The sequence below is a fragment of the Fukomys damarensis genome, unplaced genomic scaffold (assembly GCF_012274545.1).
Source record: "Fukomys damarensis isolate Sample0158 unplaced genomic scaffold, DMR_v1.0_HiC HiC_scaffold_16, whole genome shotgun sequence".
NCBI lineage: Eukaryota > Metazoa > Chordata > Mammalia > Rodentia > Bathyergidae > Fukomys > Fukomys damarensis.
This window is the reverse complement of record NW_022900928.1, coordinates 119,189,914-119,207,270: the sequence shown is the minus strand read 5'-3', so window position 1 is coordinate 119,207,270 and position 17,357 is coordinate 119,189,914. Positions and strand designations below refer to the sequence as shown.

Below are 17,357 nucleotides of genomic sequence, written 5' to 3'. Positions count from 1 at the left end.
AAAAAAAAAAAAAAAAAAAAATGTTTTCACCTTAACCAGTATTTACTCTTAAAATTACTATACAGTATTTTTCTTGTATAGATGTGTTGTTAATTCCAAATAACATCGAGATAAGTGTCTTTTTTTGGAGGGGAGTCATGGGAATTGAACTGAGGCTTCACTCATACTAGGTATGCACTCTTCCATGGAGCTACATCCCCAGCCATTAAAAAAAAATTGGGGGGTTGGGGATTTAGCTCAGTGGTTCCACTGCCTGCCTCGCAAGCGCAAGGACCCGAGTTCGATCCCTGGTACCAAAAAAAAAAAAAAACCTTTTTTTTTCCTACAGAGTTTTGCTGAGTTACCCAGGTTGGCCTCAAATTTGGGATCCTCTTGTCTCAGCCTTCTGAGTAGCTGAGAGTACGGGCATATGCCACATGCCTAGCTAGGATGAATATCTTTATACATATATATTGTACTTTTGCATAATTTTTACCCTTGTGATAATTTTTAGAAATAAAATTATGCAATCAAAGGTATGCATATTTAATACTTTGGTAAATACTGTCATTGTCTCTGAAAGCTTGAAATCTTTCAAGACAGAGTTAGTCCAATATTACCTAAACCAGGCTCTCCACTCACAAGGGTCATAGCACTTCTCAAAGCACTTTCATGCTTAACTATTTGGATTCTCATAGATTTCTTCAGCAGTTAGGATTTGGCCATAGCATATTCAATTTATATAAGTAATTCCAAGAAGTTAGGGTGACTTGTGCATAACAGGCTCAGGGACACCTCTGTTGGAACTTCTCTGTCCCACCGGCTTCTTCCAGAGTCAGCTGAACCCCAACCTTGGACTAACCGTATTCATTTGTACCTAGTTTGGTTAGAATGGGTAACCCCGAGAGGCCAGCACACAGATACGCAAACCTCCTCCTCATGTCATTTTTCTTCTTCATCCAACAAACACTTTTGGAGCCGTGGGCCATCCCTGCACTCGGATGCCTTACAGTCTAGAATGGGAGAATAGTTACACACAAATTGTAAGATAGTCACTTCAGTTCATTCAGTGGATACTTAGCACCTACCATATGTGGTAGGGTGAGATAGAAATTCCTGCTCTCGGTGTGTTTGCATACAGATCTAATATGTCACTTTGCTCTTGAAAGCCCTTCAAAGACCTTGCTAATCATGGATAAGGTCTGAGTATTTCATCTGATCCACAGGACCTTCAAGTTCCCTTTGTTGTGTTTTGTACAGTCTCATTGAGCTACCTCCCCAGATATGGTCCTCCTATAAAACAGCAGTTTCCTCCCCTCTGTTTATCCTACTGGTATCCAGCAGGTTTACCTGCCTCTGAGTGCTTCCTACCATCACCAAACTTGTCCCATTAATTCAGACAAATCACTTGATTATAATGGGCTTTAGTTTTCTCCAAGAGGGAGTACAAGTACGGGGGAAGCTAAGATGTTATGGAAGTCACTTGAGAATTATGACGACAGAACATCAGCTTGTGGTGGTGGCCTACAGAATTTAGACCTACCCTCCTACGGATGACAACTAAACATGGTGGAACGATTGCTTCTAAAATGTTTTGAAAACATCAGAGAGGTAACAGGTAATGAAAATTTACCTGGCTGAGGTCAGGGAGAGGACAAGAACTCACAGAGGTCTGTTGACCTCTTGCCCTGGCCAGCCCCTCAAAAGGTAACCAAAGGTCTGAACTGTGATTTTGAATCATCAGGGATGGGACAGAGCCTGGAGTTCAAAGCCTACCATGGTTTGCTACCCTGATGAACCATGAAGCAGTATGGGTTGGAACCTAGAATGTGAAGGAAAACTAGAAATACAGTAGTCCCCTCCTTTCTTATCTGCAGAGAATCCAAGACCCCCAGTAGATGCCAGAAACCATGGATAGTACTGAGCCTGCTATACAAATAACCTTATGTGCTTTCCTGTACACACACACACACACACACACACACACACACACACACACACACATATGCCTATGGTATATAAATACATTCCTATGATAAAGTTTACAAATTAGAAACAGGTTAACAATAACAAAGTAGAATAACTGTAACAATGCTAATGAAAGCTATGCAGCTATGGTCTCTCAAAATATTGTACTGTACTGTACTCACCTGCCTTTATCTTGTGATGATGTGACGTGTCTTTGTGATGCCACAACCTGTGATGAGAGGAAGTGAGGTAAATGATGTAGGCATCACTAGCAGTGTGAAACTGTCCACCACATAACAGACAGCCATCAAGGGACTAACAGTTAAGATAGATAGATAGATAGATAGATAGATAGATAGATAGATTTTTTTTGGTACTGGGGATCAAACTCAGGTTCTTGTGCTTGTGAGGCAGGTGCTGGAACCACTGAGCTAAATCCCCAGCCCAAGGGACTAACAGGTAGAAACATACACAGCATGGATATGTCGGACAGAGTGATGGACTGGGAAGGATAGAGTAGAATGGTGTAAGAGATCATTGTGCTATTCAGGTGTGCAATTTAAAATTTATAATTTATTTCTAGAATATTGCGTGTTCTATTTTGAATCACGTGACTTCAGGTCACAGCTGAAACCAACCAACCAACAACAAAGCCTTAGGGCTGGAGATTTAGCTTAGTGGCACCACACCTGCCTTGCAAGCACAAGGTCCTGAGTTTGATCCCCAGTACCGAAACAAACAAAAAACAAAGCCTTGGGTACAGACTACTGTCACCTGCCTTTCATGCACTCTGTATCGTAGTTTTGTATCATCTGGGAAGCTCAGAAAAAAAGCACCGAATTCAGATTGACAGGACCGAGATTGCTGGACATGGTGGTATACGCCAGTGATCGCAGCACTCAGGGAGCAGAAGGATCACATTTATTTAGATAATTCTCTAAAGTAGTCTCATTTCTCCTTTTTAAAAAAATTTTCTTGTTATTTCCCTCCTTCTCTCCCTTCCCTTTTCCTTCCTGTCTCTTTTTTCTCCTCTTTTCTCTTAAATTTGTCATTCTCCTTTTGGGGGGTGGTGTTAGTACTTTGGCTTCTAAGTACCAGCATTTTAAATTTAAATTTATTTGTGAGTGCTGAGTGCTAGTGATAAACCCTGGCGCCATTACTGTACCATCTCTGAGTAGTTGTCTGTCCCTTATAGATTAGGGTAGATGGTAGGGAATTTGCTAGGGAACTGACCATAGGGTTTCTGGGGAACAGAGCCCAGCCAGGTAGCAGTACTTTATCATCAAGTCTCTTAACTTGAAGTAAGCATGGGTGATCAGGGTTTTTTTCTTTGTCTTTAACCTAAATGGATAAGAGGTTGTATAGAAAGATGTGGACCTGGGCAGCTGTCGTAGTATCCTACAGCTAGACTGCAGATGTCTCCTGTAAAAGTAAAACGATGAGGGTGAGACTGTAGAAGACACGGCAGGTAACCCACCGTGTCCTCCCCTCTTCTGCTTTAGCGTACATGGTCCCACTTCCAAGTGCCAGTGCCTGCCCTGCTCTGCCTCAGGGCTTTCTTTTGCTTCTTCCCAATACCTCACTCACTGGGCAGTTGGAAGCACTAGGGCATGCATGCTTCCTACCCCAGAGTCCTGCAACCAATTACTGGAAGACTGACTTGCTCAGCTCTCCTACATCTCGGGTAAGACAACTCCGCTCTGTGTGCTTCACACAGGTTCTCAAGAGTCTCTGCAGCAGAACCAAGCTCGGGAACACTTGCCTGCCCTTCCTAGTCCTTTCCCCACTTGTCCCAGCCATCCTCCAGGTGCACCCTCAGGAAAGGCATCCTGAGCCCCGGGAGCCAAGAACGAGAATGTCACACCGCCCATTGTACAGGGCAATGGATTCTGGTAGAGATGTAACTACTTCTGTGGGATCTGAAACATACAATTTGGGGCCTGCTTTGGAAGGGCATAAAATTACAAATATGAAATTTAGTATGAGAGCAAATATCTAGGATAAGAACAAGCATTTAAAGAAGTAATGCCAATCCTTCACAAACTTCTAAGAAACAAAAGGGGAGAAAGCGACTTCCCAACTTGTTTCATGAGAACAGTATTCAGTCAAATAAGACAAAAGCAATGCAAAAAGGGAATAAATCTATGCCTTATACACTAAGATTCTCAACTAGATAGCAAATGAATCCAAGAATGAGTAAAGTAGGATTTACTCCAGCAATGCAATGTCTGCTTAACATATGAAAATCAATATAAAATGCCACATTAATAGGATAAAGGAAAAAAAATCCCCATAGATGCTGAAAAACCATTTGACAATACTTTTTCATGATATTCAAGATATTCAATATTTCCCAGCAATAGAGAGGAACTTCCTCGGTCTGATAAAGAATGTCTTTGAAAATACATAGCTAGCATCCTGCACCTGCTGTTTCCTCAAATTCCTTCACTTTAAAATACACAGTATTCCAGGGGCCAAGTTGTGGAGATGGGTGTCCTCACTCTGTCACTGGATACTACGACATGGTTGCTCACTTTCTAATAACCTGTTAAGCTGCATTTAATATTTCATCCACTCTTACTCATCTGCATTACTTTTCACAATTCTAGGTTTAAAAAAAATTTAAGGGAGAAAGAAAAAAGGCCTCTAAACAAAAAAGTTAGCTTCAGAAGCATTCTAGATTGAAAGAGGAGAATGGCTTCTAAGATTTTTACTGGGAATTGAGTTTAGAGCTCTGACACTGAGTGACCAGCCCTTAAAAATTAAAAAAAAATTTTTTTTTTTTAATTAAAATTTGAGACTAGGCCTTGCTAATTTACCCATGCTGGGCTCGAGTTTGCGATCCTCCTGCCTCAGCGTCTTAGAGTGCTGGAATTACAGACGTGCAGTACCACACCAGTCTCTGAGGTGACTGAATTTTTAGAGGTAAAGAAATGGCTCCCATCTGCTCAGTAAGCCTCAGGCTCTGAATTGGCCTTTCCCTCGGTTGGGCTCCTCTTATTTACCCGACCTGCCTCTAGAGGGCGCTGCAGTTGAGTTCTCAGCTTCAGAAAAGCTGACCTCAAGTAAAAATGAGCAACAACAAAAAGCCATGCCTCGTTGCTTTCCAGCCAGGATGGCCTGAAGGCAGAAAGCCTCTGAGGACCCTCCGTGGTTGAGGCCAGTTTTGGCGAGCCTGACTTGGGACTCACCCTCTAGCCCATGGAGGGGACAACCTCTGTTCTCCAGAGCTGGCTGGCTGGCTGACCCCTTCTCCCTGAGGTGCTGGGAAGCGGGACTCCTGAGTTCTGCTCCCCATTCTCCGCCAGGATAGGACTCTGCCCTTCGGGGTTTCAAGGCCCTCCACTCAGTCAGATGGACAGGACAGGGAAGGACAGAGGTCTACATACGAATCCCTGGGAGGCTGAGCGGAAGGAACATAATATTACCCACAATGCATTTGGATAGCACAGGGCTATTTTCACACCGTTGTTCACCTCACAAGGTGCCGTGATAATAGATGACAGTACTGAAGCACAGATGTCTCCTATGCATCCCAGGGCCCAAACTCTTTCATTTATTCCACAGATGTTTATTGAGCTTCCACTCTGAACTAGCATATTAATCACTTCTCTCACAGGGACCCATACCTGACATTAGCAACTTACAAGGAAGAAGGTTTATTTGGGCTCACGCTTCTAGAAGTTTCAATCTACAGTCCTCTGGCTCCAAGACAGAAATGGCATGGCAGGGGACAGCTGCTCAGACTATAGTGGCCAGGAATCAGAGAGAGAAGGAAAGAGCAAGAGATGTGACCCATGCCCCACCTCCTCCAACTAGGCCCACCTCCTAACAGCCTGCCATCCTTTCCCCATGCAGACTGTTCTGGAAGGCTGGTGTCACTCAGAAGCCCCCACCTTGGGCGGGGGATTTAGCTCAGCAAGTTTCCAAATTTGATCCCCAGTAAAGAAGAAGGAGGAGGAGGAGGAGGAGAAGGAGAAGGAGGAGGGAAGATGAGCAGCACCCAGGCCTGCCAATGGATAAGCAGGCAGCCTTTCCCTCCAAAGCTACCGGGGTGAGGTGTGAGGCCCAGGTCTGGTCCTCGCTGCTCATGTCCCATAGCCAGAGGAACTGTGAAGAGAATGAGCATTAGGGCTGCAGGTAGGAGTTGTCAGGAGTTCAACGAATACACGGATAAAACCCTCTCATAGGACCAGGAATTTAGCTCAGTGGTTCCACCACTTGCCTCGCAAGTGCAAGGACCAGAGTTTGATCCCTGCTTCCCAAGGGAAAAAAAGTCTCATTTCAGCTTGGTGGAATCCATGGTGCATTAGTGATGTCTGCAGAGGGAGCAAGCTGGAAAGTACAACTCTTCTTTGCTACCCCATGACTTAACCTTTGGCTTCTAGGGTCAATAAAAAAAGAAAAACTTCAGGGGCTTGAGATTTAGCTCAGTGGTTCTGCTGCCTGCCTCGCAAGCACAAGGTCCCAAGTTCAATCTCCAGTACAAAAAAAAGAAAAACTTCAATGCTGGTCTCCTAAAGTGAGACTCCTACAGGGTTTTTTGAAATCCTTCATTTGGGCCTCATTTCTTTCTGCCTGGGCCTGCCCACCATTTTCTCCTCACCCTTGACTTTTGTGCCCTGCCTCAGAGCCCAGAGACCAAGGTAGTCAGGGAGCAATCATCTCTGACACGGGCTTCAGGATCCTGAGCTAACAGAGTCCAACCATGACAAGGTCCCACAGCAGCTGAGGGACTGGCTTCCTCTAGACAAGTTGAGCTCACCGTGGCCCTTTTTGAAGAGCAAAGAAGTGTGAAGGAGGGGCCTGATGTTGGCTGAGTGAAGATCAGCAGGGTAACAGAGGACAGAGCCTGGCAGACAGCCTTCTGGAAGGGTGGGCCTGGTGGATGGGGATGAACAAGGCTTTACACACACATACACACACACGCACACACACACACTTCACACAGGGATAGTCCAGTCCTGGCTCTGAAGCTTCTCAGTTCTGACTCTGCTCACATAACTGAAGCTCTTCCGGCCTCCTCCACATCAGTGAAATGGATGGAAAAGACACACAATGTATGAAAAATGTCTACCGTTGGCTCTGGATGGAAGGGAAATTCTTCATTTCACCACTGGAGGGCGCCCCACTTCCTCTCTAGCGCAGTGGTGTTGTCACAGACGTCGAGATCCCCGCTCAGGAAGCCAAGAGCCCCATTGGCCTCTAGTTCTATAGGAGCAAGAGCAGCACAGCCCTGAAGGGGTCACAGAAGCCCACTTCAGAGGTTTCTCACTTTTTTGTTTTGTTTTGTTTTGTTTGCTTTTTTGAGACATGGTCTCACTGCGTAGTTCAGGCTGGACTTGAGCTCACTACGTAACCCAGGGTGGCTCTAATATTCAATCCCCCTGCCTCAGCTTCCTGAGTGATAAGATTATAGGTGTGCTCCACCACCACACCTGGCTCTGGTTTCCCACATTTTAATAAACATACAGGCTCTGTTTTTCTAAGAGAATCTTAAGTATTCTTTTTTATTAAAGAGATTTCACTTGATTTTTTTTAAACATTAACAGTACTTTTATATTACAAAATTTTTTTGGTTTTTTGAGACAGGGTCTCACTATGTCATTGGGACTGACCTGGAACTCACTATGTAGCCCAGGCTGGTCTCAAACTCACAGCGATCCTCCTGCCTCAGTCTCCCGAGAGCTGGGAAAATAGGAGTGCACCACCATGCCTGGCTACACGTTTTTTGTTTGTTTGTTTGTTTTTTTGTTTTTTTTTTTTGGTACCGGGGATTGAACTCGGGTCCTTGTGCTTGCAAGGCAGGCCACCGAACCGCTGAGCTAAATCCCTGGCCCTACAAATTTTTAATATATTAAAATTGCTGTATTTTAAAGTCTGGTGAACTCAATCACAGTTATATTATTTCACTCATATATATTACTATGCTCTAAATAGTTCATACTAGAGATTTCAACACTGTTACTTTGTCTTTTTTCTTTTCCTTGTTCCCATTTCAGCAAAATTTAGTATTTTCCTATACAAATTAACATATTTAATACAATATTGATTTAAACTGTAAAATTAAATTTAAATGAATCCTTTTAATTCTAGATTGTACTAGTATTTTTAAATCATACGCTGTGAATATTATTTCTCTTAGTTGAAACATGGCAAGTTTTCTCCACTATTTCTTCATATCAAAAGTAAAGGTTTGCTTTTTAACATAACATAGGGGAATGAGTCTTTCAAATGTGCATTGTAATAAAATGAAAATTTCACAGCTAATGTTCATCATTCAACAGTCAGTGGATATCTTATGTTACTAATGTTAATTAACCACATTAACCAGTTATATAATTTCTAAAATGATAGATACTATAATTTCCCCTAGTTATAGGGGGCATGATGATGAAATTCTCCAATTCTTAACTGATATTTTCCTTTTGATGTTTTACCATACTGTTTACAGTGTTATACTTGTGATTAGGGTAGTAACTGTAGTCTCTGGAAGGGTAATAAAAGGTTATCAAGAATGTTAATGTAATCTAAATTCATATGTAAGACCCAGAGACTTCATGTTGCTTCTACTTTATTCAGTATTAGACCCATGTTAGAGAAAAAATGAGTTATAAGTTTCAGCATTTTTTAAATGACAAGGGAAACAGAAGAGATTTCAGAGAAAGCAGACAAAATTATAACAATCCAAAATATATTGCCTTAAAAAAAGCTAAAGTAATTATTCTACATGAAAAATAAGCTTAAACAATGTCAAGGCTCCTTAGGAGTACGTCTATTAAAAAGAGTACATCTCAACATTGTGCCTCATTTTTAGAAATACTGGTGACAGGGTCAGAGGGAACATGATGTCAAATGTTTTAGAAAACACGAACTATGCCTTGTAGGTGAAATGAGAGGAAAGGTTCAAGACTATGAGGGAAAGGGATCAGAGGGCTTTTTGAGTAGATACATGCTGTGACAATGAAGATTTGTATTAACCTCAAAAGTAATTGCTCTGTAGGAATACAATTTTCCTAGTGTAGAGCGAGTTTCAAAATGATGCATAATTTCCCTTATATTTGATAAAAGAATTGGCTACTTTCAGTTCTTCAGCATCTAAGGAAACTAAGAGAGGGGCATCTCTTTTCCTTTTCATAGCTATATTTTATAATTTTGGATGACACGTCCCATTTTTTGAGTTACTCTGAATTGCACTGTTCCCTTATTTTTGGAAGTGTTTTTGTGGTCTTTTGCTGTGGGGCTCCAAAGGGAAACTTCAGGCGGTGAGAAACACAGCTTCATCGGAATCCCTGTCCTTGCTGCTGTCTTCATCTGGTGCATGCTCACCCCCACTTGGAGACCGACAGCTCAGATCCTCCACCCCAGACTCCTGATCACTATTCACTGACAGATCTGGATCTGAGCTTTTCAAATTGTCTTGGGTTAGAATAACAGCAGAATCTTCATCATCTTGTGAAGGCTCCTGGAAGGAAAGGACTTCAGGTTCCCACTGTAATCCTTGGGTGTGTTGGCTGTGCTGTTGTCAGACGTAGAAAACCCTGAGTGTCTGCTGGGTTTGCTCTGTTTACTCTTCACTTTAGTGCAATTTAAACACACTTTCTGAATCTTTTCCAGCCTTTCTTCTAGGGTCTCCAGTTCTTCCTCCAGCTGTTAGGATTCTTCCTTCACTGCCATAAGGTAATCTGTATCTGACTCTCTGGGCTGCATTCCCTTTTCATAGCGGTTACACATCCCACTCCAAAACTTGTGCATGAAGTTGCATGGAGTTATAGGGAGATGAAGGCTGCCCTGGGTCTGACTGTGATCAGCTCAAAACAGGATTCAGGTTGTCGGCCCGATTCTTTCACAGGTGAGCCCATAAAGAGTATGTTCTTTCTTGAATTTTGAGTTCTTCTCCTTCTGGCTGTTACAGAGGAAGTTTCCAAACAGGCAGGAGTAAATGTGATGTTGAATGTGAATCAAAAACCTCTCACTGAACTCAAAGGCACAGGGAAATTGTTCCATTAGCTGCCAGACACACTCAATGAACTGGTCAATTACTGGTAAGATTTCTTTGGGATCACCATCTAGATTGCCATATCCATGATTAAACTTATGGCTAAAGGAAATCCAGTCCTTTTTGATTAATACCATGAAGCCCCTCAGTGTCCAGTAGTGGGGATTCAGCAGCAGGCTCACCACTGAGCACATTTGAGCAGTCCTGTCCTAGTCATCCGAGTAGTGAACAAGCACACTTGTCCCTTCCTCTGAAACTGCCTTTGCAATGAAGATTCCTGCGTCCGTGATGGCCTTAATGTGCCATAACCAGCCAGAATTTTCCAGCCCCCACAGGAAATCACTCATGGAAGGAGACAAATTCACACTAATTCTCACCTCACCATCCTTACATGGACACACACAGATACAATATTGTGTGTGTTCTTTGTATACAGTCAGCCCTCCACGTCTGTGGACTCTGTTCTGTGGATTTAACTGCAGATTGAAAATGTAGTTAGGCTTATAATCGTTGCATCTGTCCTGAACAAAGTGGTCTTTTTTCTCATTCCCTAAACAATAAAACACCTATGTACATAGCATTTACATGGTATCAGAAGATGTGCATTGTACCAGAGGATGAGCATAGGTTATATGCAAATACATCCTATGCCATTTTATTATATAAGGGATTTAAGCATCCTCCAGTTTTGGTATCTGTGGGAAGACCCGGAGCCAAGAAAGTACTGAGGGATGAGTGTGTATATGTATATTTGTATGTATGAATGGATATCCATATGTGGATATATATACAGAGAGAGGGAGAGAGCCCTTCTGTCTTCAAATGAAAACTAGAGCCTCTCAAATTCAGCCTCTCCCTGCTCAGCTCCATCAAATTGAATGACTCACCTGAGCAAAGCATTCAGGCATTTCCTTGGGTCCCTTGAGCCTTATGGAGCCCAGATATAAAACTGCCCATCTGGCACCCAGTCATCTTTATAGAGGAGAAACTGAGGCCAGGCTGGGCCTCCATGGAGCTGGTGCCATACCCTTTCCTCTGGATACCCAGCTCTTCCCCTGCATGGCCCTGTCCACACAGCAGACTCCTCCCCGCTAAGGGATACCTGAGCAGGTAACATTTCCACTTAGACCTACAGGACAAGGAGGCCACTGGAGGTAGATTCCAAAGCAAAGATCCCTTCAATGCAAATGCTGTTCAGGGACATTCTGGGACATGCTGTAGAATGCACAGCAATCTGTGGGAAAAGATGAGTTTGGAGAACAGATGGGGAATACTCAGGGCTTGTAATCCAGACACAGGATTGGCTTTTATTCAAAGTGCACAGAGAAATCTTTGGGGGATTTTAAAGAAAGGGAGTAAAGCGATATGACAAACACTTCATAAAGATAAGCCAACATGGCAGAAAACACGTCACAAAGAGGATAAGAACACAGATAGACCTGTTGGGGACCATTGAGCTGTCCAGCAGAATCTGGTGGGATCTTGGACCAAGATGGAGATGGCATAGCTGGGCTCCATCCAGAGCAACCTGCTTTTCAGAGGCTCTTGAGCTCCTAAATCCTACCAGAGAAACTGGTACCCATCCCTGTCACCATGACAACTGAGCTTCTCAGCTTGGATTGGTTGCTGGGCATCATTAGTCCTGTGGCTGAACCAATGAAAGGGGACTGGTTGCCATGGTTACTTTGAGTATGCAAACAGGAATATGTCATTCTTCTCCATGCTCAGCGTACTAGATTAGCCCCTAATATATCCGGTGGAAAATTCTGTGGAGGAGGTGGGTTTAGAGATGAGAGGCCAGGGAAAGGCCTGGTCCCTCATCTCTGGTCTCATGGCTTACTCAAGTGAGATGCTATTGAAGTTTTTCCTATATTTCATGGAGGAGAGAAAAACCGGAAGTGGCAACCTCTGCCTTGGTGCATTAATTAAAAATATCTTGTGTGGCCAGGCATTTAGCTCAGTGGTGCCCAAGCCTGCCTCACCAGTGCAAGGTCCTCAGTTTGATCCCTGGTACCAGAAAAAGAAAAAGAAGTCTTGTGTGATTTTTTTTCCCATTCTTCTACTACTCTGAGTTACAACTTCACAGCTGATTAAGGCCACATGGGAAGCCTCTCCATCCCTCACATACCTTCCCTGATGGTCTCAAGAAGAACAATTACAGACTGACCTACATCTGGATTATTATTTATTTTTATTCTTATTCTTTATTTTTTGCAGTACAGGGGATTGAATTCGGGACCTTGTGCTTGCAAGGCAGGTGTAGTGCCACTAAGCTAAGTCCCCAGTCCCCCAAACCTGGATTATTAAAGTTGGTTTTCAAGATAGCTCCACAAATTTTCCTGGGACAGAATGAGAGCGTTTTGGGCCTAGTCAGAGCCTCCCATGCAAAAGAGGTAGAGTACACAGCGCCATTGCCCAAAGATTTGGTTTCAGATCCCTTTCACCAATCCATGCAATCTTCACATGTATTTTATTGCTATTCATTAACTTGGTGGAAGAAAATCTTTCCCTCCAGACCCCAGGTTCTTCTTGCTGAGATCCACAGAACCCTCACAGTATCATGGTCCCCTAAGGAGCAGTCATACCAGCCCCACCCCAAGAACCTACAAAGAGAACCCTGAGGTCAACAGCTTAGGACATTTAGTATTTGGAACCTATGGTCAGTTGTCCTCAAGAAAGGGGAGTCAAGCCACCAATGTTCAACCCAACCAAACTCAGGCATATCCTGTGCTTTTGGCTTTATATTTCTCAAAGCGCCTTCACATCTGTTCACGGAATCCTCACAAATGGGAACTCACAGGAAGGTCTGCAGCTCACCCATGCATGGAAGACAGAGAAATCCATACCCTCCCATGGCATTCATGGGATGTAGATGAACATAACGCTTAGCAGTCACATGTATTTATACATGGTTCTTGCAAGTAGGTTGGCCCCTTCCACCCACCCTTTTCTTGTTGTGCATTCTCCTCTCTTTTATTCAGCACACATTTGTAGAGACCTGGGCTTCCCTGTTCCTGGCCAGGGTGATATGGGGTTTCTGCCTCAGTGCAACTCAGGCTAGCCAGGGAAGCATGGTACACATGCAACAAACATATGACACATTTGAGTGTGTACTGGGGATTGAACTCAGGACCTTGGGTTTGCGAGGCAGGTTGCAGAACCACTGCCCCATATGACACATTTGAGAAAGACACTGGGCACCTGTGTGGCAGAGCCAGTTGGTCCCCTGCCTCATATGCCCTGACTTGACTCTGAGGTCACCTGCAGCATAAGTGGACAGTGTCAGTACATGATGACAACTTCCCACCTCCAGCCCCAGGACCGCTCCACTTCTCATCCTGCCAGTTTTCTGGAAGCCCAGCACAACCCACACACCCATGCATCAGACAGCGATCAATGTCTTGGATTCAACACATCTAGAAGCAGCCCTCAGCGTGCCAGAGACTGATCCCAGCATATTCTTCCCTCAAGAGGATAAATGTGAGAAAAGTCCTCAGATACAGATCCTCAGGGGCCCCGAAGGATTGATTCCTAACTGTGTGCAGCAGTGACCTGCTCACTAGAATCGTCTACTGGATTTTATGTTTCTCTTCTCTCCTTTCCCTTTTCTACACTTGCTCTCTCAAGGATGACCTGCCACCTACACCACCTGCACCCAGTCTTTGCCTCAACTTTCCCTTTGGATGAATCCAAATGAAGACAATCTATGATGATTGGGGCTCAGTTCTAGGCACTGGGGATACATGGTGAACAAGACCAGGTCCCTGCTCCTAGGAGCTTGGAGTTAATGCTCCACAGTCTTCCAAGCTTCTTATTGGAGCCACATGGCCTTCAAGATTCTGTCCCCTGCAACCTCTCCCATCTCATGTGAAGTTACTCCTCCTTTCTGACTGTGTGCAATTCAGCCCCACTTGAATGTCTCAGGTTGGGCCCAGCTGGTTCTCTCTGTCTTTATATACTCAGTTTTTTTCTACCTGTAAGGAGTCCTAGCAGTGTAGCTGGAAGGAGGGCAGTGGAAGGGGTAGGGTTCACCTGGGTGACACATTTTTGGGGCAATACTTTCCATTTAAATAGGTTAACATATTCAGATATGTTGGAGGGAGGCAAATTGGAGGACTGCCCTGAGTAGCACGAACCCTAGCCAACCTTATTCATTTTATCCTAAAATATGAGCACGATGTCCCTTCCTTTATTGTTCCTTTTAGCATCCATCCCACTTGAGTTCATCATGCCTTTCTCTGAAAACTCAGCATTTGGCTTTACACCATGTGTGGGGGTGGGGGTGGTGTGTGTGTGTGTGTGTGTGTGTGTGTGTGTGTGTGACTGCTTCTCCTTCAGATCAGTATATGGGATTTATCTCTGTGTCCCAAGTACCTAGCATAGTGCCTAGGTAGGTGTAAGACAGGTATTTAACACATATTCATTGAACAGACTCGAACAGTATGACAGAGAAAAAGATACAGCTCTGAGACCTACTGTCCTCATAAAAGTGGAGCTGAACTGTATTCTCACCAATGTAACTTTCAGCTCTGACCATGTATGATCCTTGGCTTCCCATGTGACGAGCAGTCTGGAAAGGCCACATCCCACAAGGAAGTAACTTCTGAGCTGGCCCTTGAGGTCTGGGGTGGATTTCAGTACCATGTAATCATATATGGATAGTATCCAAGAGGACGAGGAAGTCCAAGCAGGAAGCCTCCTGGGTGAATGAATAATTCTGGGATAGTTGGACGTCGGTTTTGAAAAATACATTTAGTTTTGATTGCAGAGGGCCAGGATATATGATTTAGACCTCATTTTCAAGAGGCATGGAAGAGTCTCTGAAGTTTTGTAGTCAGGGGATAACACAAAGGATAGGTTGGAGAGTAGGATGAGAAGAGAAATAAGGGAAAAAGAGGCATCTAATTAGAACATTGAGGAAACGACTTGCATGTGCTTTAAGAGCCTAAAATTAGGCAAATGGAGTGGAGAGACCATTGAGAGATATGATGAAGAGTGAGGTGATAGACCTTGGCAACTATGTAGGTTTCAGCAGAGACAGAAAGAGAAGCCACATCTAACTTTAGAGAACTGCTGATTGGAGAATAACTACGCTGTGCACAGAAGTAGGCAAGATTAAGAAATAAGCCAATTTACTTCTGAGAATTAAATCCAGAGCATCTCTGTAGCAATTCTTTACTCTCTACCAGTGTTTACCCTGGCTGGTACATTTCCCTCACTACTAGACAACTTGCATAAATATATAAACATCCTGGAATAATTTCCATATTAAAAACAAAGAAACAAGAGTAAAAGACTTGGGTTTTGCCCCTGATAACAGTAGACTAGATAATTTATACCAATCCTCCTGCTGAAGACAACTTGCCTTAGCATGTGTTCGGCCTCCCATCCCCACTTTCACCTCAAAAGTTCAAGGATTGGGCTTGGATCACAGGTAGTTTATTCTGTACTATTCTGCTAATGAACAGGTGTGAGAGGGGTACATGACCCTCCTGGGGGTCCCAGGGAGCTGGAACCTTGATGTCCGGTGATGAGCAGTCCAATTACCCACCTCACATTGGTTTTCTCTGCTTTCAAGTTTTAATTTTCCTAGTTCTGTGTTTCTGCCACTCCTTATACAGATCACCTCATCTCCTCTTGTGACCAACTCTAAAAACCAAACTACCACATTCACCCCGGATGAAACAGGTAATCTAGTCTTTTAACTATTGAAGAAATGGAATTCATATTTAAAGTCTTTCCCCCAAAAAGTCATTTCTAGGCTGGGATGGTTTTACTGACAAATTCTATCAAATATTTAAAGAAGAAATAACAATTCTACATGAACTCTTCCAAAAAAGGCAGAAGGAGAGAATACTTCCCAACCCACTCTGTGAAGTCAGCATTACCCTGATACCAAGGGAAAAGACAGCACAAGAAAAGGAAAATGCAGACCAATATCCCTAATGAATGTAGGCATAAAAACACTCAAAAATTGTTTTCTGCCTCATTGATTCTTCTCTTCTTTTCTCAATTTTGGTTTATGCTTTTTTAGTTTCTTCCTTATGATGACTTTTCCAACCAGAGTGTTTAACGCCATGAATTCATGCTAAGCATTCTTTTAAATGCATCCCTCACATTTTGATATGTTATGCTTCATTTATTTTTCAGTTCAAAGTATTTTCTAATTTCTCTTAAGATTTTCTCTTTGACCCATGGGTTTTTTAGAAGTATTTTTTAATGGCCCAGTGTTTGGAGACCTCATTGTGAACTGTTTTTCATTTTTGTTTTTGAGACAGGGTCCCCCAGTGCAGTTCAGGCTGGTCTTGAACTCATTATGTAGCCCAGGCTGGCTTTGAATTCATGACTATCCTCCTGCCTCAGCCTCCTGAGTTCTGGAATCACAGGTGGCACCACCATGCCAGGATGTTATTGATTTTTTTTCCTTTTTCTTTTTTTTTTTGCTATTGATTTTTAATTTAGTTATATTAGAGTCATAGAACACTCTGCATAATTTCAATTATTTTAAATTTACTAAGGTTTGTTTTATGACCCAGGATATGATCTAGGATATGGGTAGTGTCCCATTATGTGCTTGAAAAGAACAAATACTCTGCTGTTGTTGAATAGAGAGATCTGTAAATGCTAACTGGAATCAAGTGTTGGATGATGTGATCCAGTTCCTGCACATTCTGATAATTTGTCTCCTAGTTCTCCTGATTTTTGAAATAAGAGTGTTGAAATCTCCGAATATACTTGCAGATGTCTATTTGCCCTTTCAGTACTGTTCATCTTTGTAGCACATATTTTGAGGTTGTTAGGTACATACACATTGGAGTTGAGTATCTTTTGATGAACTGACCCATTTATCATTGTGTACTATTACTTTATTCCTGGTAATTTTCTTTTACTGAAGTCAGTTAGTTTAATATTAGTATAACCACTTCAGTTTTCTTTTAATTAATGTTAGCATTCATTTTTTTCCTTCCCATTTCATTTTCTTTTACTCTGCCTCTGTCCTTACATTTAAAGTGAGTTTCTTGGTGAGAGTCTGGCAGCCAGAAGGAAGAAGATGGCAATCACGCATTACCCAGGAGGAAATCAGGAAGGAGCCAGAGAAGCCAATTAACCGCGAGAAGATATGTCTGTTGCTGCGGGTCTTCACCACCAACACCAGCGGCCACCACCGCATGGATGAGTCCTCCCGTGGCAATGTCCCATCCAGCAAGCTGCAGATCTACACCTGGATGGATGCAACCTAGAAAGAACTAACCAGGGCAGTGGAAGAAGTCTACCCAGAAGCTAGAAAGAAAGGTACACACTTCAATTTCGCAATTTTTTTTATGGACCTTAAAAGCCCTGGCTATGGAGTTAGGGAGATTTGCAGCACCATGCCAGGCAGAAAAGGGATGGATGATTCCATGAGTCTGCA

At 43.1% G+C, this 17,357-nt stretch overlaps 1 pseudogene; it reads right to left on the bottom strand.

Moving 5' to 3' along the window:
* Positions 1-9,205: 9,205 nt before the first annotated feature.
* On the bottom strand, positions 9,206-17,117 carry LOC104853791 (annotated as a pseudogene).
* Between the last annotated feature and the right edge of the window lie 240 nt (positions 17,118-17,357).